We start from the raw sequence: 21,766 nt of genomic DNA on the forward strand, positions 1-21,766 counted from the left end.
ACTGTGAAAGTTCAATCCATAATGGATCCAACACAGTCGCGAGAGTCCAGTCCAAAGCGGATCCAACACAGCAGCGAGAGTCCCGTTCACAGCGGAGCCAGCAGGAAACCATCCCATGTGGAGGCGGATCAGCAGCGCAGAGATGTCCCCAGCCGATACACAGGCAAGCGGTACATGGCCACCAGATCCTTTCCAAAATACCTGATTCTGCTAAAACTCAAATAAATTCAATATTACAGGCTTTTTTAGACAAATTTCATGTTTGGTTTTGGAGTTATGATTATAAACCTTTCATATTTAGTATAACAGTTAAACTGTTATATTGAATACAAAAACTAACTTTTGTCTTTGCAAACCTTACAAAAAAACATTTTTCTAGTACAACTAACAAAAATACATATCTCTAGGCATTATCAGCCATTTTTCATGTGTTGTTTAGAAGTTATGTTTGAATACAATTTTATCGCTTTTTTCAAATTATCTCAGGATTCTAAGAACATTATAGTCATATTGAGTAAAAAACTACTTTTTGCATTTGCAAGATTTAAAAAAGCATATGTTTCGAGTGAAACTCCCAAAGATGCATTATTTCAGACATTATTAGCCATTTTTCATGTGTGATGTAGGAGTTATGTTTAAAAAACTGTCATATTGAGTGTTACAGTATACAGTCATATTGAGTAAAACCTAATTTTTGTAATTGCAAACCATAGAAAAACAACTGTATCCAGTAAAACCCACAAGTATTTAATATCACAGGCATTTTTAGACATTTTGCCAGTTTGGATTAGGAATAATGCTGGAATACATTTGTATTGCTTTTTTTCGCATTATCTCAGGATTCTAAGTACATTGCCGTCAAATTGAGAAAAAAATAAAATTTTCTTTTTGCAAACCTCACGAAATGTTTTTTTTTTTTCAGGAAAACTCTCAAAGATGCATTTCTTCAGGCATTATTAGACATTTTGCATGTGTATTTTTGGAGTTATGTTTCAAAAACTGTCATTTTAAGTGTGACCAATATGAGGCCAGTAAAACCTAATTTTTGTATTTGTGAACCATTCCAAAATACCCAATTATGCTAAAACTCACATGAATTCAATAGTACAGGCTTTTTTGGACAAATTTCATGTTTGGTTTTGGAGTTATGATTATAAACCTTTCATATTTAGTATGACAGTTACACTGTTATATTGAATTAAAAAAAATAGCTTGTGTCTTTGCAAACCTTACAAAAGATCATTTTTCGAGTACAACTAACCAAAATACATATCTCTAGGCATTATCAGCCATTTTTCATGTGTTGTTTAGAAGTTATGTTTGAATACAATTTTATTGCTTTTTTCTCATTATCTCAGGATTCTAAGAACATTATAGTCATATTGAGTAAAAAACAACTTTTTGCATTTGCAAGATTTAAAAAAAGCATATGTTTCGAGTAAAAACTCCCAAAGATGCATGATTTCAGGCATTATTAGCCATTTTTCATGTGTGGTGTAGGAGTTATGTTTAAATAACTGTCATATTGAGTGTTACAGTATACAGTCATATAGAGTAAAACCTAATTTTTGTAATTGCAAACCATAGAAAAACAACTGTATCTAGTAAAACTCACAAGTATTCAATATCACAGGTATTTTTAGACATTTTGCACGTTTGGATTAGGAATTACGTTGGATTACATTTTTATTGCTTTTTTCGCATTATCTCAGGATCCTGTACATTACCGTCACATTGAGTAAAAAATAAAATTTTGTTTTTGCAAGCCTCACTAAATGTTTTTTTTTTTTTTCGGGAAAACTCTCAAAGTGGCATTTCTTCAGGCATTATTAGACATTTTGCATGTGTCTTGTAGGAGTTATGTTAAAAAACTGTCATATTGAGTGTTACAGTATACAGTCATATTGAGTAAAACCTAATTTCTGTAATTGCAAACCATTGAAAAACAACTGTATCCAGTAAAACTCACAAATATTTAATATCACAGGCATTTTTAGACATTTTGCACGTTTGGATTAGGAATTATGCTGGAATACATTTGTATTGCTTTTTTCGCATTATCTCAGGATTCTAAGTACATTGCCGTCAAATTGAGTAAAAAATAAAATGTTGTTTTTGCAAACCTCCCCAAATGTTTTTTTTTCAGGAAAACTCTCGAAGATGCATTTCTTCAGGCATTATTAGACATTTTGCATGTGTATTTTTGGAGTTATGTTTCAAAACTGTCATTTTGAGTGTGACCAATATGAGGCCAGTAAAACCTCATTTTTGTATTTGTGATTCTTTCCAAAATACCTGATTCTGCTAAAACTCACATAAATTCAATATTACAGGCTTTTTTAGACAAATTTCATGTTTGGTTTGGGAGATATGATTATAAACCTTTCATATTTAGTATGACAGTTACACTGTTATATTGAATAAAAAAACTAACTTGTGTCTTTGCAAACCTTACAAAAGATCATTTTTCGAGTACAACTAACAAAAATACCTATCTTTAGGCATTATCAGCCATTTTTCATGTGTTTTTTAGAAGTTATGTTTGAATACAATTGTATTGCTTTTTTCAAATTATCTCAGGATTCTAAGAATATTATATTCAAATAGAGTAAAAACAACTTTTTGCATTTGCAAGATTTAAAAAAGCATATGTTTTGAGTAAAACTCCCAAAGATGCATTATTTCAGGCATCATTAGCCATTTTTCATGTGTGGTGTAGGAGTTATGTTTAAATAACTGTCATATTGAGTGTTACAGTATACAGTCATATTGAGTAAAACCTCATTTTTGTATTTGCAAACCATAGAAAAACATCTGTATCTAGTAAAACTCACATGTATTCAATATCACAGGCATTTTTAGACATTTTGCACGTTTTGATTAGGAATTATGTCAGAATACATTTTTATTGCTTTTTTCCCATTATCTCAGGATTCTAAGTACATTACTGTCAAAATGAGTAAAAAATCTAATTTTGTTTTTGCAAACCTTACCAAATGTTTTTTTTTTCAGGAAAACTCTCAAAGATGCATTTCTTCAGGCATTATTAGACATTTTGCATGTGTATTTTTGGAGTTGTGTTTCAAAAACTGTCATTTTGAGTGTGACCAATACGTGGCCAGTAAAACCAAATTTTTGTATTTGTGATTCTTTCCAAAATACCTGATTCTGCTAAAACTCACATAAATTTAATATTACAGGCTTTTTTAGACAAATTTCATGTTTGGTTTTGGAGTTATGATTATAAACCTTTCATATTTAGTATGACAGTTACACTGTTGTATTGAATAAAAAAACTAACTTGTGTCTTTGCAAACATTACAAAATATTATTTTTCGAGTACAACTAACAAAAATACATATCTCTAGGCATTATTAGCCATTTTCCATGTTTTGTTTAGAAGTTATGTTTGAATACAATTTTATTGCTTTTTTCGCATTATCTCAGGATTCTAAGAACATTATAGTCATATTGAGTAAAAAACAACTTTTTGCATTTGCAAGATTTAAAAAAGCATATGTTTCGAATAAAACTCCCAAAGATCCATTATTTCAGTTATTATTAGCCATTTTTCATGTGTGGTGTAGGAGTTATGTTTAAAAAACTGTCATATTGAGTGTTACAGTATACAGTCATATTGAGGAAAACCTCATTTTTGTATTTGCAAACCATTGAAGAACAACTGCATCTAGTAAAACTCACATGTATTCAATATCACAGGCATTTTTAGACATTTTGCACGTTTGGATTAGGAATTATGTTGGAATACATTTTTATTGTTTTTTTCGCATTATCTCAGGATTCTAATTACATTACTGTCAAATTGAGTAACAAATCAAATTTTGTTTTTGCAAACCTTACCAAATGTTTTTATTCAGGAAAACTCTCGAAGATGCGGTTCCTCAGGCATTATTAGACATTTTGCATGTGTATTTTTTGAGTTATGTTTCAAAAATTGTCATTTTGAGTGTGACCAATATGAGGCCAGTAAAATCTAATATTTGTATTTGTGAACCTTTCCAAAATACCTGATTCTGCTAAAACTTACATAAATTCAATATTAAAGGCTTTTTAAGACAAAGTTCATATTTGGTTTTGGAGTTATGATTATAAACCTTTCATATTTAGTATGACAGTTACACTGTTATATTGAATAAAAAAACTAACTTGTGTCTTTGCAAACCTTACAAAAGATCATTTTTCGAGTACAACTAACAAAAATACATATCTTTAGGCATTATCAGCCATTTTTCATGTGTTTTTTAGAAGTTATGTTTGAATACAATTGTATTGCTTTTTTCAAATTATCTCAGGATTCTAAGAATATTATATTCAAATAGAGTAAAAACAACTTTTTGCAATTGCAAGATTTAAAAAAGCATATGTTTTGAGTAAAACTCCCAAAGATGCATTATTTCAGGCATCATTAGCCATTTTTCATGTGTGGTGTAGGAGTTATGTTTAAATAACTGTCATATTGAGTGTTACAGTATACAGTCATATTGAGTAAAACCTAATTTTTGTAATTGCAAACCATAGAAAAACAACTGTATCCTGTAAAACTCACAAGTATTTAATATCACAGGCATTTTTAGACATTTTGCACGTTTGGATTACGAATTATGCTGGAATACATTTTTATTGCTTTTTTCGCATTATCTCAGGATTCTAAGTACATTGCCGTCAAATTGAGTAAAAAATAAAATGTTGTTTTTGCAAACCTCACCAAATGTTTTTTTTTTTCAGGAAAACTCTCAAAGATGCATTTCTTCAGGCATTATTAGACATTTTGCATGTGTATTTTTGGAGTTATGTTTCAAAAACTGTCATTTTGAGTGTGACCAATATGAGGCCAGTAAAACCTAATTTTTGTATTTGTGAACTTTTCCAAAATACCTGATTCTGCTTAAACTCACATAAATTCAATATTACAGGCTTTTTTAGACAAATTGCACGTTTGGATTAGGAATTATGTCGGAATAAATTTGTATTGCTCTTTTTGCATTATCTCAGGATTTTAAGTACATTACTGTCAAATTGGGTAAAACATTCCTTTTTGTTTTTGCAAACCTTACAAAAGTTTTTTTTTCCAGTAAAACTCACAAATATACATTTCTTCAGGCATTTTTTTTGTAATTTTGCATGTGTCTTTTTGGAGATATGGTTCAAAAACTGTCCTATTGAGTGTGACCAATGTGAGGCCAGTAAAACCAAATTTTTGTATTTGTGAACCTTTCCAAAATACCTAATTCAGGTAAAACTCACATAAAGTCAATATTACAGGCTTTTTTAGACAGATTTCATGTTTGGTTTTGGAGTTATGTTTATGAACCTTTCATATTTAGTATGACAGTAATACTGTTGTATCGAATAAAAAAAACAAACTTGTATCTTTGAAAACACTGTAAAAATAAATTCTGGAAAAAAACGGTCATGTACTGGCAGCTATGGCTGCCAAACAAAAACCATAAAATTAAAGTAAAACATTGTAAACCAAATAATGATCAAAAACATTATATTTACAGAAATTTTCATGAAATGTTTTGGGGAGAAATATCGTAATTTTACAGATTTTTACAAAATTATTAAGATCAACCACCTTTAATAAAGTGACGATGCAAACAATTCTGCAGAAAAATACCTTTATTCTAAAGAGTTTTTCCAATTTATTACGATCAATCACCTTTAGTGAAGTGACAATGCTGGCGGTTCCACAGAAAAATACCATTGTTTAACAGATTTTTTCTGAATTGTTAGGATCAGGGGTGTCTCATTCACTTTACCGGTGGGCCACTGGATGCAGGAAATTGATACAAAGTGGGTTAACCTTGAATGAATCGCTATCCCAACCTAGCAACGTACTTACCAATCCCACCATTTCACCCCGAGAATTTCACTACCCTCATATAGGATTGACTCAAAGCTTGGCCGGGCGAATATGACAAGTAGTACCGCGGTGTGCTTTTTTGTACACTCATTCACCAAATCATCAGCGTGCCAATTGAGGCATGTGATGTGCACGGTATTGTTGTGCATATGATAGTGACTGCAAGATATACTTGGTCAACAGCCACACAGGTCACACTGACGGTGGCTGCACAAACAACTTTAACACTGTTACAAATATGCACCACACTGTGAACCCACATTGAACAAGAATGATAAACACATTTCAGGAAAACATCTTCACTGTAATAAAACATAAACACAACATGACAAATACCCACAAAACCATGCAGCGCTATCGCTTCCGGGCTACATCCCCGCTACCACCCAACCCCGCGCCCCAAAACATCACCGCCCCCCTGCGTGCGTTGGTTGAGGTGGGCGGGTTTAGGTGGTGGGGGTGTGTATTGTAACACATGGAATTCTGGGTATTGTTTCTGTTGTGTTAATGTTGTGTTACGGTGAAGATGTTCTCCTGAAATGTGTTTGTCATTCTTGTTTGATGTGGCTCTACAGTGTGGCGCATATTTGTAACATTGTTAAAGTCGTTTGTACGGCCACCGTCAGTGTGATCTGTAAGGCTGTTGACTGTTGATTAACTATGTCTTGCAGTCATTCATGTATGTCATATTACAGGGAAAAAAATGTAATTGTTAGTTTGAGCATAAACCTTTTATAAGAGGCTACATACATTTTTCGCCTTGAATGTGAAAATACACATAAATATTAAAAAAATTTGATTTACCTTAAAATTACATATAAAACTTTTAGATTGTTAGTATGGACAAATACTTTTATATAACAAGCTACATATTTATATAAAGTTAATTACTGTAATTTTACATGAAATTGAAAGTAATTTGAGAAAACAGAAAATAATATGTATAGTTAATTTGGTATTTTTCTGTAAAAAAATAGGAATATACATAGTTCGTCATTACTGGTATATTATTCAAAATAACAGGCGGTTTGTTTATTTACAGATAATGTTTTCAATTCTACAGTTTTATAACCTATCTAAAAAAATTGAAAAATTACAGTAGAAATTTAGAGTAAACTAACCATAAAAATTTGATTTTTTTTTTTTTACAGTGAACCCTACAAAAGATCATTTTTCTACTACAACTAACATAGATACACATCTGTAGGCATTATTAGCCGTTTTGCATGTGTTGTTTAAAAGTTGTGTTTGAAAACATTTTTATTGCTTTTTTCGCATTATCTCAGGATTCCAAGAACATTATTTTCATATTGAGTAAAACAACAATTTTTTGCATTTCAAAGATTTAAAAAAGCAATCGTTTCGAGTAAAACTCCCAAAGATGCATTATTTCAGGCATTATTAGCCATGTGTGGTGTAGGAGTTATGTTTAAATAACTGTCATATTGAGTGTTACAGTATACAGTCATATTGAGTAAAACCTAATTTTTGGATTTGCAAACCATAGGAAATCAACTGTATCTAGTAAAACTCACATGGATTCAATATCACAGGCATTTTTAGACATTTTGCACATTTGGATTAGGAATTATGTTGGAATACATTTTTATTGCTCTTTTTGCATTATCTCAGGATTTTAAGTACATTACTGTCAAATTGGGTAAAACATTTCTTTTTGTTTTTGCAACCCTTACAAAATGTTTTTTTTATCCAGTAAAACTCACAAAGATACATTTCTTCAGGCATTTTTTTGTAATTTTGCATTTGTATTTTTGGCGATAGGGTTCAAAAACGGTCTTATTGAGTGTGACCAATGTGAGGCAAGTAAAACCAAATTTTTGTATTTGTGAACCTTTCCAAAATACCTAATTCAGGTAAAACTCACATAAAGTCAACATTACGGGCTTTTTTAGACAGATTTCATGTTTGGTTTTGGAGTTATGTTTATTAACCTTTCATAATTAGTATGACAGTTTTACTGTTATATTCAATAAAAAAAACTAACTTTTATCTTTGCAAACACTGTAAAAATAAATTTTGTAAAAGAACGGTCATTTACTGGCAGCTACGGCTGCCAAACAAAAACCATAAAACTAAAGTAAAACATTGTAAACCAAATAATGATCAAAAATATTATATTTACAGAAATGTTCATGAAACGTTTTGGGGTGAAATATCATAATTTTACAGATTTTTACTAAATTATTAAGATCAACCACCTTTAATAAAGTGACGATGCAAACAGTTCTGCAGAAAAATACCTTTATTCTAAAGAGTTTTTCCAAATTATTACGATCAACCACCTTTAGTGAAGTGACAATGCTGGCGGTTCCTCAGAAAAATACCATTGTTTTACAGATTTTTTCTGAATAGTTAGGATCAGGGGTGTCTCATTCACTTTAGCAGGGGGCCACTGGATGCAGGAACTTGATGCAAAGTGGATTCACCTTGCATGAATGGCTACCCCACCCTTGCAACATACTTACTGAAACTAACATTTTACTGTGAGAATTTTACTGACCCTCATGTAGGATTGACCCAAAGTCTGGCCGGGTGACTTTTTATACGTTCATTCACCAAATCATCAGCATGCCTACTGATGAGTGTGATGTGCACGGTATTGTCATGCATGTTATAGTGACTGCAAGACATACTTGGTCAACAGCCACACAGGTCACACTGCTGGTGGCTGTACAAACAACTTTAACACTGTTACAAAATATGCACCACACTGTGAATCCACATCGAACAAGAATGATAAACACATTTCAGGAAAACATCCTCACTGTAACAAAACATAAACACAACATAACATAACAAATACCCACAAGCCCATGCAGCGCTGACTCTTCCGGGCTACACCCCTGCTACCACCCAACCCCGCGCCCCAAAACATTACCGCCCCCCTCCATGCGTTGGTTGAGGTGGGCGGGGTTAGGTGGTGGGGGTGTATATTGTAACACATGGAATTCTGGGTTTTGTTTCTGTTGTGTTAATGTTGTGTTACGGTGAAGATGTTCTCCTGAAATGTGTTTGTCATTCTTGTTTGATGTGGCTCCACAATGTGGCGCATATTTGTAACATTGTTAAAGTTGTTTGTACGGCCACCGTCAGTGTGATCTGTAAGGCTGTTGACTGTTGATTAAGTATGTCTTGCAGTCACTCATGTATGTCATATTACAGGGAAAAAAATGTAAATGTTAGTTTAAGCATAAACCTTTTATAAGAGGATACATATATTTTTCGCTTTGAATGTGAAAATACACATAAATATTGAAAAAAATTAATTTACCGTAAAATTACATTAACATTACAAAACATTTCTTTTTGTTTTTGCAACCCTTACAAAATGTTTTTTTATCCAGTAAAACTCACAAAGATACATTTCTTCAGGCATTTTTTTGTATTTTTGCATGTGTATTTTTGGAGATAGGGTTCAAAAACTGTCTTATTGAGTGTGACCAATGTGAGGCCAGTAAAACCAAATTTTTGTATTTGTGAACCTTTCCAAAATACCTAATTCAGGTAAAACTCACATAAAGTCAATATTACAGGCTTTTTTAGACAGATTTCATGTTTGGTTTTGGAGTTATGTTTATTAACCTTTCATATTTAGTATGACAGTTTTACTGTTATGTTGAATAAAAAAAACTAACTTTTATCTTTGCAAACACTGTAAAAATACATTTTGTAAAAAAACGGTCATTTACTGGCAGCGACGGCTGCCAAACAAAAACCATAAAACTAAAGTAAAATATTGTAAACCAAATAATGATCAAAAATATTATATTTACAGAAATTTTCATGAAACGTTTTGGGGTGAAATATCGTAATTTTACAGATTTTTACTAAATTATTAAGATCAACCACCTTTAATAAAGTGACGATGCAAACAGTTCTGCAGAAAAATACCTTTATTCTAAAGAGTTTTTCCAAATTATTACGATCAACCACCTTTAGTGAAGTGACAATGCTGATGATTCCACAGAAAAATACCATTGTTTAACAGATTTTTTCTGAATTGTTAGGATCAGGGGTGTCTCAATGACTTTAGCAGGGGGCCACTGGATGCAGGAAATTGATACAAAGTGGGTTAACCTTGCATGAATGGCTATCCCACCCTAGCGACATACTTACCATTCCTATCATTTCACCACAAGGATTTCACTGACCCTCATGTAGGGTTGACACAAAGTTTGGCCGGGCGAATATGACACGTTTTATTGAACGCTCATTCATCAAATCATCAGCGAGCCAATTGAGGCATGTGATGAGCACTTGTTTCGTCGTTCATTTGCAAAGTGACTGCAAGATATACTTGGTCAACAGCCACACAGGTCACACTGACGGTGGCTGCACAAACAACTTTAATACTGTTACAAATATGCACCACACTGTGAACCCACATCGAACAAGAATGATAAACACATTTCAGGAAAACATCCTCACTGTAATAAAACATAAACACAACATAGCTAATACCCAGAAGCCCAAGCAGCGCTGACTCTTCCGGGCTACAATCCCGCTACCACCCAACCCCGTGCCCCAAAACATCACCGCCCCCCTCCGTGCGTTGGTTGAGCTGGGCGGGATTAGGTGGTGGGGGTGTATATTGTAACACATGGAATTCTGGGTTTTGTTTCTGTTGTGTTAATGTTGTGTTACGGTGACGATGTTCTCCTGAAATGTGTTTGTCAGTCTTGATTGATGTGGCTCCACAGTGTGGCGCATATTTGTAACATTGTTAAAGTTGTTTGTACGACCACCGTCAGTATGATTTGTACGGCTGTTGACTGTTGATTAAGAATCTCTTGCAGTATTTCATTTACGTCATATTACAGTTTGAGCATACACCTTTTATAAGAGGCTACATATATTTTTCGACTTGAATGTGAAAATACACATAAATATTGAAAAAATTTGATTTACCTTAAAATTACATATAAAACTGTTAGATTGTTAGTATGAACAAATACTTTTATATAACAAGCTTCATATTTAATTAAAGTTAATTACTGTAATTTTACACGAAATTGAAAGTAATTTGAGAAAACAGAAAATAATATGTATAAATAATTTGGTATTTTTCTGTAAAAAAATAGGAATATACATAGTTTGTCATTACTGGCATATTACTTAAAATAACAGGCGTTTTTTTAATTTACAGATAATGTCTTCAATTCTACAGATTTATAACCTATTTAAAAAAATTGAAAAATTATAGTAGAAATTTAGAGTAAACTAACCTTACAAATAGGATTTTGTTTTCCCAGTGAACCCTACAAAAGATCATTTTTCTACTACAACTAACGAAGATACATATCTCTAGGAATTATTAGCCGTTTTGCATGTGTTGTTTAAAAGTTATGTTTGAAAACTTTTGTATTGCTTTTTCGCATTATCTCAGGATTCTAAGAACATTATAGTCATATTGAGTAAAAAATACTTTTTGCATTTGCAAGATTTAAAAAAGCATATGTTCCGAGTAAAACTCCCAAAGATGCATTACTTCAGGCATTATTAGCTATTTTTCATGTGTGGTGTAGGAGTTATGTTTAAATAACTCTCATATTGAGTGTTACAGTATACAGTCATATTGAGTAAAACCTAAATTTCTATTTGCAAACAATAGAAAAACAACTGTAATATAGTAAAACTCACATGTATTCAATATCACAGGCATTTTTAGACATTTTGCACGTTTGGATTAGGAATTATGTTGGAATACATTTTTATTGCTTTTTTCGCATTATCTCAGGATTCTAAGTACATTACTGTCAAATTGAGTAAAAAATATTACTTTTTGTTTTTGCAAACCTTACCAAATGTTTTCTTTCTGGAAAACTCTCGAAGATGCATTTCTTCAGGCATTATTAGACATTTTGCATGTGTATTTTTGGAGTTATGTTTCACATGAATTCAATATTAGAGGCTTTCTAAGTCAAATTTCATGTTTGGTTTTGGAGTTATGATTATAAACCTTTCATATTTAGTATGACAGTTATACTGTTATACTGAATTAAAAAAACTAACTTATGTCTTTGCAAACTTTACAAAAGATCATTTTTCTAGTACAACTAACAAAAAAACATATCTCTAGGCATTATTAACCATTTTTCGTGTGTTGTTTAGAAGTTATGTTTGAATACATTTGTATTGCTTTTTTCGCATATCTCAGGATTGTAAGACTATTATAGTCATATTGAGTACCAAAACTACTTTTTCCATTTGCAAAATTTAAACATGCATATGTTTCGAATAAAACTCCCAAAGATGCATTATTGCAGGCATTATTAGCCATTTTTCATGTGTGGTGTAGGACTTACGTTTAAAAAACTGTCATATTGAGTGTTACAGTATACAGTCATATTGAGTAAAACCTCATTTTTGTATTTGCAAACCATGAAAAAACAACTGAATCTAGTAAAACTCACATGTATTCAATATCACAGGCATTTTTAGACATTTTACACGTTTGGGTTAGGAATTATGTTGGAATACATTTTTAATGCTTTTTTCGCATTATCTCAGGATTCTAAGTACATTACTGTCAAATTGAGTAACAAATCAAATTTTGTTTTTGCAAACCTTACCAAATGTTTTTTTTTTTCAGGAAAACTCTCAAAGCTGCATTCCTTCAGAAATTATTAGACATTTTGCATGTGTATTTTTTGAGTTATGTTTCAAAAACTGTCATTTTGAATATGAGGCCAGTAAAATCTAAAATTTGTATTTGTGATTCTTTCCAAAATACCTGATTCTGGTAAAACTTACATAAATTCAATATTAAAGGCTTTTTAAGACAAATTTCATATTTGGTTTTGGAGTTATGATTATAAACCTTTCATATTTAGTATGACAGTTGCACTGTTATATTGAATGAAAAACTAAGTTGTGTCTTTGCAAACCTTACAAAAGATCATTTTTCTAGTTCAACTAACAAAAAAAAATATCTCTAGGCATTATTAGCCATTTTGCATGTGTCTTTTAGAAAATATGTTTGAATACATTTTTATTGCTTTTTTCGCATTATTTTAGGATTGTAAGACTATTATAGTCATATTGAGTAAAAAACTACTTTTTGCATTTGCAAGATTTAAAAAATCATATGTTTCGAGTAAAACTCCCAAAGATGCATTATTTCAGGCATTATTAGCTATTTTTCATGTGTGGTGTAAGAGTTATGTTTAAATAACTGTCATATTGAGTGTTACAGTATACAGTCATATTGAGTAAAACCTCATTTTTGTATTTGCAAACCATAGAAAAACATCTGTATCTAGTAAAACTCACAAGTATTCAATATAACAGGCATTTTTAGACATTTTGCATGTTTGGATTAGGAATTATGCTGGAATACATTTTTATTGCTTTTTTCGCATTATCTCAGGATCCTATGTACATTGCCGTCGAATTGAGTAAAAAAAAAAAAAAAAATTGCAAACCTCACCCAATGTTTTTTTTTTTCAGGAAAACTCTCAAAGATGCATTTCTTCAGGCATTATTAGACATTTTGCATGTGTATTTTTGGAGTTATGTTTCAAAAAGTGTCATTTTGATTGTGACCAATATGAGGCCATTAAAACCAAATTTTTGTAATTGTGAACCTTTCCAAAATACCTGATTCTGCTAAAACTCACATACATTCAATTTTACAGGCTTTTTTAGACACATTTCATGTTCGATTTTGGAGTTATGATTACAAACCTTTCATATTTATTATGACAGTTACACTGTTATATTGAATAAAAAACTAACTTGTGTTTTTGCAAACCTTACAAAAGATCATTTTTCTAGTACAACTAACAAAAATACATATCTCTAGGCAATATCAGTAATTTTTTATGTGTTGTTTAGAAGTTATGTTTGAATACAATTGTATTCCTTTTGTCGTATTATCTCAGGATTCTAAGAACATTATAGTCATATTGAGTAAAAAAAACAACTTTTTGCATTTGCAAGATTTAAAAAAGCATATATTTCGAGTAAAACTCCCAAAGATGCATTATTTCAGGCATTATTAGCAATTTTTCATGTGTGGTGTAGGATTTATGTTTAAATAACTGTCATATTGAGTGTTACAGTATACAGTCATATTGAGTAAAACCTCATTTTTGTATTTGCAAACCATAGAAAAACAACTGTATCTAGTAAAACTCACATGTATTCAATATCACAGGCATTTTAGACATTTCGCATGTTAAGATGAGGAATTATGTTGGAATACATTTGTATTGCTTTTTTCGCATTATCTCAGGATTCTAAGTACATTACTGTCAAATTGAGTAACAAATCAAAGTTTGTTTTTGCAAACCTTACCAAATGTGTTTTATTTCAGGAAAACTCTCGAAGATGCATTTCTTCGGGCATTATTAGACATTTTGCATGTGTATTTTTGGAGTTGTGTTTCAAAAACTGTCATTTTGAGTGTGACCAATATGAGGCCAGTAAAATCTAATATTTGTATTTGTGATTCTTTCCAAAATACCTGATTCTGCTAGAACTTACATAAATTCAATATTAAAGGGTTTTTAAGACAAATTTCATATTTGGTTTTGGAGTTATGATTATAAACCTTTCATATTTAGTATGACAGTTACATTGTTATATTGAATAAAAAAACTAACTTGTGTCTTTGCAAACCTTACAAAAGATCATGTTTCTAGTACAACTAACAAAAAAAACATATCTCTAGGCATTATTAGCCTTTTTGCATGTGTTGTTTAGAAGTTATGTTTAATACAATTTTATTGCTTTTTTCAAATTATCTCAGGATTCTAAGAACATTATAGTCATATTGAGTAAAAAACTACTTTTTGCATTTGCAAGAATTAAAAAAGCATATGTTTTGAGTAAAACTCCCAAAGATGCATTATTTCAGTCATTATTAGCCATGTTTCATGTGTGGTGTAGGAGTTATGTTTAAATAACTGTCATATTGAGTGTGACAGTATACAGTCATATTGAGTAAAACCTCATTCTTGTATTTGCAAACCATAGAAAAACATCTGTATCTAGTAAAACTCACAAGTATTCAATATCACAGGCATTTTTAGACATTTTGCAAGTTTGGATTTAGAATTATGTTGGAATACATTTTTACAGCTTTTTTCGCATTATCTCAGGATTCTAGGTACATTACTGTCAAATTGAGTAACAAATCAAATTTTGTTTTTGCCAACCTTACCAAATGTTTTTTTTTTCAGGAAAACTCTCGAAGATGCATTTCTTCGGGCATTATTAGACATTTTGCATGTGTATTTTTGGAGTTATGTTTCAAAAACTGTCATTTTGATTGTGACCAATATGAGGCCAGTAAAATCTAATATTTGTATTTGTGATTCTTTCCAAAATACCTGATTCTGGTAAAACTTACATAAATTTTAATATTAAAGGCTTTTAAAGACAATTTTCATATTTGGTTTTGGAGTTATGATTATAAACCTTTCATATTTAGTATGACAGTTACACTGTTATATTGAATAAAAAAACTAACTTGTGTCTTTGCAAACCTTACAAAAGTTCATTTTTCTAGTACAACTAACAAAAAAAACATATCTCTACGCATTATTAGCCATTTTGCATGTGTTGTTTAGAAGTTATGTTTGAATACAATTTTATTGCTTTTTTCAAATTATCTCAGGATTCTAAGAACATTATAGTCATATTGAGTAAAAAAACTACTTTTTGCATTTGCAAGATTTAAAAAAACATATGTTTCGAGTAAAACTCCCAAAGATGCATTATTTCAGGCATTATTAGCCATTTTTCATGTGTGGTGTAGGAGTTATCTTTAAATAACTGTCATATTGAGTGTTACAGTGTACAGTTATATTGAGTAAAACCTAATTTTTGTATTTGCAAACCATAGAAAAACAACTGTATCTAGTAAAACTCACATGTATTCAATATCACAGGCATTTTTAGACATTTTGCACGTTTGGATTAGGAATTATGTTTGAATACATTTTTGTTGCTTTTTTCGCATTATCTCAGGATTCTAAGTACATTACTGTCAAATTGAGTAACAAATCAAATTTTGTTTTTGCAAACCTTACCAAATGTTTTTTTAAGGAAAACTCTCGAAGATGCATTTTTTCAGGCATTATTAGACATTTTGCATGTGTATTTTTGGAGTTATGCTTCAAAAACTGTCATTTTGAGTGTGACCAATATGAGGCCAGTAAAATCTAATATTTGTATTTGTGATTCTTTCCAAAATACCTTATTCTGCTAGAACTTACATACATTCAATATTAAAGGCTTTTAAAGACAAATTTCATATTTGGTTTTGGAGTTATGATTATAAACCTTTCATATTTAGTATGACAGTTACACTGTTATATTGAATAAAAAAACTAACTTGTGTCCTTGCAAACCTTACAAAAGATCATTTTTCTAGTACAACTAACCAAAAAACATATCTCTAGGCATTATTAGCCATTTTGCATGTGTTGTTTAGAAGTTATGTTTGAATACATTTTTATAGCTTTTTTCCCATTATATCAGGATTGTAAGACTATTATAGTCATATTGAGTAAAAAACTAATTTTTGCACTTGCAAGATTTAAAAAAGCATATGTTTCGAGTAAAACTCCCAAAGATGCATTATTTCAGGCATTATTAGCCATTTTTCATGTGTGGTGTAGGAGTTATCTTTAAATAACTGTCATATTGAGTGTTACAGTATATAGTCATATTGATTAAAACCTAATTTTTGTATTTGCAAACCATAGAAAAACAACTGTATCTAGTAAAACTCACATGTATTCAATATCACAGGCATTTTTAGACATTTTGCACGTTTGGATTAAGAATTATGTTGGAATACATTTTTATTGCTTTTTTCGCATTATCTCAGGATTCTAAGTACATTACTGTCAAATTGAGTAACAAATCAAATTTTGTTTTTGCAAACCTTACCAAATCTTTTTTTTCAGGAAAGCTCTCGAAGATGCTTTTCTTCGGGCATTATTAGACATTTTGCATGTGTATTTTTGGAGTTATGTTTCAAAAACTGTAATTTTGAGTGTGACCAATATGAGGCCAGTAAAATCTAATATTTGTATTTGTGATTCTTTCCAAAATACCTGATTTTGGTAAAACTTACATAAATTGAATATTAAAGGCTTTTTAAGACAAATTTCATATTTTGTTTTGGAGTTATGATTAAAAACCTTTCATATTTAGTATGACAGTTACACTGTTATATTGAATAAAAAAACTAACTTGTGTCCTTACAAACCTTACAAAAGATCATTTTTCTAGTACAACTAACCAAAAAACATATCTCTAGGCATTATTAGCCATTTTGCATGTGTTGTTTAGAAGTTATGTTTGAATACATTTTTATTGCTTTTTTCGAATTATCTCAGGATTCTAAGTACATTACTGTCAAATTGAGTAACAAATCAAATTTTGTTTTTGCAAACCTTACCAAATGTTTTTTTTCAGGAAAACTCTCGAAGATGCATTTTTTCAGGCATTATTAGACATTTTGCATGTGTATTTTTGGAGTTATGCTTCAAAAACTGTAATTTTGAGTGTGACCAATATGAGGCCAGTAAAATCTAATATTTGTATTTGTGATTCTTTCCAAAATATCTTATTCTGCTAGAACTTACATAAATTCAATATTAAAGGCTTTTAAAGACAAATTTCATATTTGGTTTTGGAGTTTTGATTATAAACCTTTCATATTTAGTATGACAGTTACACTGTTATATTGAATAAAAAAACTAACTTGTGTCTTTGTAAACCTTACAAAAGATCATTTTTCTAGTACAACTAACAAAAAAACATATCTCTAGCTATTATTAGCCATTTTGCATGTGTTGTTTAGAAGTTATGTTTGAATACATTTTTATTGCTTTTTTCGCATTATCTCAGGATTCTAAGACTATTATAGTCATATTGAGTAAAAAACTACTTTTTGCATTTGCAAGATTTAAAAAAGCATATGTTTCGAGTAAAACTCCCAAAGATGCATTATTTCAGGCATTATTAGCCATTTTTCATGTGTGGTGTAGGAGTTATCTTTAAATAACTGTCATATTGAGTGTTACAGTATACAGTCATATTGAGTAAAACCTCATTTTTGTATTTGCAAACCATTAAAAAACAACTGTATCAAGTAAAACTCACATGTATTCAATATCACAGGCATTTTTAGACATTTTGCACGTTTGGATTAGGAATTATGTTGGAATACATTTTTATTGCTTTTTTCGCATTATCTCAGGATTCTAAGTACATTACTGTCAAATTGAGTAACAAATCAAATTTTGTTTTTGCAAACCTTACCAAATCTTTTTTTTCAGGAAAACTCTCGAAGATGCTTTTCTTCGGGCATTATTAGACATTTTGCATGTGTATTTTTGGAGTTATGTTTCAAAAACTGTCATTTTGAGTGTGACCAATATGAGGCCAGTAAAATCTAATATTTGTGTTTGTGATCCTTTCCAAAATACCTGATTCTGGTAAAACTTACATAAATTGAATATTAAAGGCTTTTTAAGACAAATTTCATATTTGGTTTTGGAGTTATGATTATAAACCTTTCATATTTAGTATGACAGTTACACTGTTATATTGAATAAAACAACTAACTTGTGTCCTTGCAAACCTTACAAAATATCATTTTTCTAGTACAACTAACCAAAAAACATATCTCTAGGCATTATTAGCCATTTTGCATGTGTTGTTTAGAAGTTATGTTTGAATACATTTTTATAGCTTTTTTCGCATTATATCAGGATTGTAAGACTATTATAGTCACATTGAGTAAAAAACTACTTTTTGCACTTGCAAGATTTAAAAAAGCATATGTTTCGAGTAAAACTCCCAAAGATCCATTATTTCAGGCATTATTAGCCATTTTTCATGTGTGGTGTAGGAGTTATGTTTAAATAACTGTCATATAGAGTGTTACAGTATACAGTCATATTGAGTAAAACCTCATTTTTGTATTTGCAAACCATTGAAAAACAACTGTATCTAGTAAAACTCACATGTGTTCAATATCACAGGCATTTTTAGACATTTTGCACGTTTGGATTAGGAATTATATTGGAATACATTTTTACTGCTTTTTTCGCATTATCTCAGGATTCTAAGTACATTACTGTCAAATTGAGTAACAAATCAAATTTTGTTTTTGCAAACCTTACCAAATGTTTTTTTCAGGAAAACTCTCGAAGATGCATTTTTTCAGGCATTATTAGACATTTTGCATGTGTATTTTAGGAGTTATGCTTCAAAAACTGTCATTTTGAGTGTGACCAATATGAGGCCAGTAAAATCTAATATTTGTATTTCTGATCCCTTCCAAAATACCTGATTCTAATAAAGCTTACATAAATTCAATATTAAAGGCTTTTTAAGACAAATTTCATATTTGTTTTTGGAGTTATGATTATAAACCTTTCATATTTAGTATGACAGTTACACTGTTATATTGAATAAAAAAACTAACTTGTGTCCTTGCAAACCTTACAAAAGATCATTTTTCTAGTACAACTAACCAAAAAACATATCTCTAGGCATTATTAGCCATTTTGCATGTGTTGTTTAGAAGTTATGTTTGAATACATTTTTATAGCTTTTTTCGCATTATATCAGGATTGTAAGACTATTATAGTCACATTGAGTAAAAAACTACTTTTTGCACTTGCAAGATTTAAAAAAGCATATGTTTCGAGTAAAACTCCCAAAGATGCATTATTTCAGGCATTATTAGCCATTTTTCATGTGTGGTGTAGGAGTTATGTTTAAATAGCTGTCATATTGAGTGTTACAGTATACAGTCATATTGATTAAAACCTAATTTTTGTATTTGCAAACCATTGAAAAACAACTGTATCTAGTAAAACTCACATGTATTCAATATCACAGGCATTTTTAGACATTTTGCACGTTTGGATTAGGAATTATGTTGGAATACATTTTTATTGCTTTTTTCGCATTATCTCAGGATTCTAAGTACATTACTGTCAAATTGAGTAACAAATCAAATTTTGTTTTTGCAAACCTTACCAAATGGTTTTTTTTCTGGAAAACTCTCGAAGATGCATTTCTTCAGGCATTATTAGACTATTTGCATGTGTATTTTTGGAGTTATGTTTCAAAAAATGTCATTTTGAGTGTGACCAATATGAGGCCAGTAAAATCTAATATTTGTATTTGTGATTCTTTCCAAAATACCTTATTCTGGTAAAACTTACATAAATTCAATATTAAAGGCTTTTTAAGACAAATTTCATATTTGGTTTTGGAGTTATGATTATAAACCTTTCATATTTAGTATGAGAGTTACACTGTTATATTGAATAAAAAACCTAATTTGTGTCTTTGCAAACCTTACAAAAGATCATTTTTCTAGTACAACTAACAAAAAACATATCTCTGGGCATTATTAGCCATTTTGCATGTGTTGTTTAGAAGTTATGTTTGAATACATTTTTATTGCTTTTTTCGCATTATCTCAGGATTCTAAGTACATTACTGTCAAATTGAGTAACAAATCAAATTTTGTTTTTGCAAACCTTACCAAATGTTTTTTTTTTTCAGGAAAACTCTTGAAGATGCATTTCTTCAGGCATTATTAGACATTTTGCATGTGTACTTTTGGAGTTATGTTTCAAAAACTGTCATTTTGAGTGTGACCAATATGAGGCCAGTAAAATCTAATATTTGTATTTGTGATTCTTTCCAAAATACCTGATTCTGGTAAAACTTACATAAATTCAATATTAAAGGCTTTTTAAGACAAATTTCATATTTGGTTTTGGAGTTATGATTATAAACCTTTCATATTTAGTATGACAGTTACAGTGTTATATTGAATAAAAAAACTAACTTGTGTCTTTGCAAACCTTAAAAAAGATCATTGTTCTAGTACAACTAACAAAAAAACATATCTCCAGGCATTATTAGCCATTTTGCATGTGTTGTTTAGAAGTTATGTTTGAATATATTTTTATTGCTTTTTTTCGCATTATCTCAGGATTCTAAGACTATTATAGTCATATTGAGTAAAAAACTACTTTTTGCATTTGCAAGATTTAAAAAAGCATATGTTTCGAGTAAAACTCCCAAAGATGCATTATTTCAGGCATTATTAGCCATTTTTAATATGTGGTGTAGGAGTTATGTTTAAATAACTGTCATATTGAGTGTTACAGTATACAGTCATATTGAGTAAAACCTCATTTTTGTATTTGCAAACCATTGAAAAACAACTGTATCTAGTAAAACTCACATGTATTCAATATCAAAGGCATTTTTAGACATTTTGCACATTTGGATTAGGAATTATGTTGGAATACATTTTTATTGCTTTTTTCACATTATCTCAGGATTCTAAGTACATTACTGTCAAATTGAGAAACAAATCAAATTTTGTTTTTGCAAACCTTACCAAATGTTTTTTTTTCTGGAAAACTCTCGAAGATGCATTTCTTCAGGCATTATTAGACTATTTGCATGTGTATTTTTGGAGTTATGTTTCAAAAAATGTCATTTTGAGTGTGACCAATATGAGGCCAGTAAAATCTAATATTTGTATTTGTGATTCTTTCCAAAATACCTTATTCTGGTAAAACTTACATAAATTCAATATTAAAGGCTTTTTAAGACAAATTTCATATTTGGTTTTGGAGTTATGATTATAAACCTTTCATATTTAGTATGAGAGTTACACTGTTATATTGAATAAAAAACCTAATTTGTGTCTTTGCAAACCTTACAAAATATCATTTTTCTAGTACAACTAACAAAAAACATATCTCTGGGCATTATTAGCCATTTTGCATGTGTTGTTTAGAAGTTATGTTTGAATACATTTTTATTGCTTTTTTTGCATTATCTCAGGATTCTAAG

This window comes from Nerophis ophidion, linkage group LG18 (genome assembly GCF_033978795.1).
Source record: "Nerophis ophidion isolate RoL-2023_Sa linkage group LG18, RoL_Noph_v1.0, whole genome shotgun sequence".
NCBI classification, from domain to species: Eukaryota; Metazoa; Chordata; class Actinopteri; order Syngnathiformes; family Syngnathidae; genus Nerophis; species Nerophis ophidion.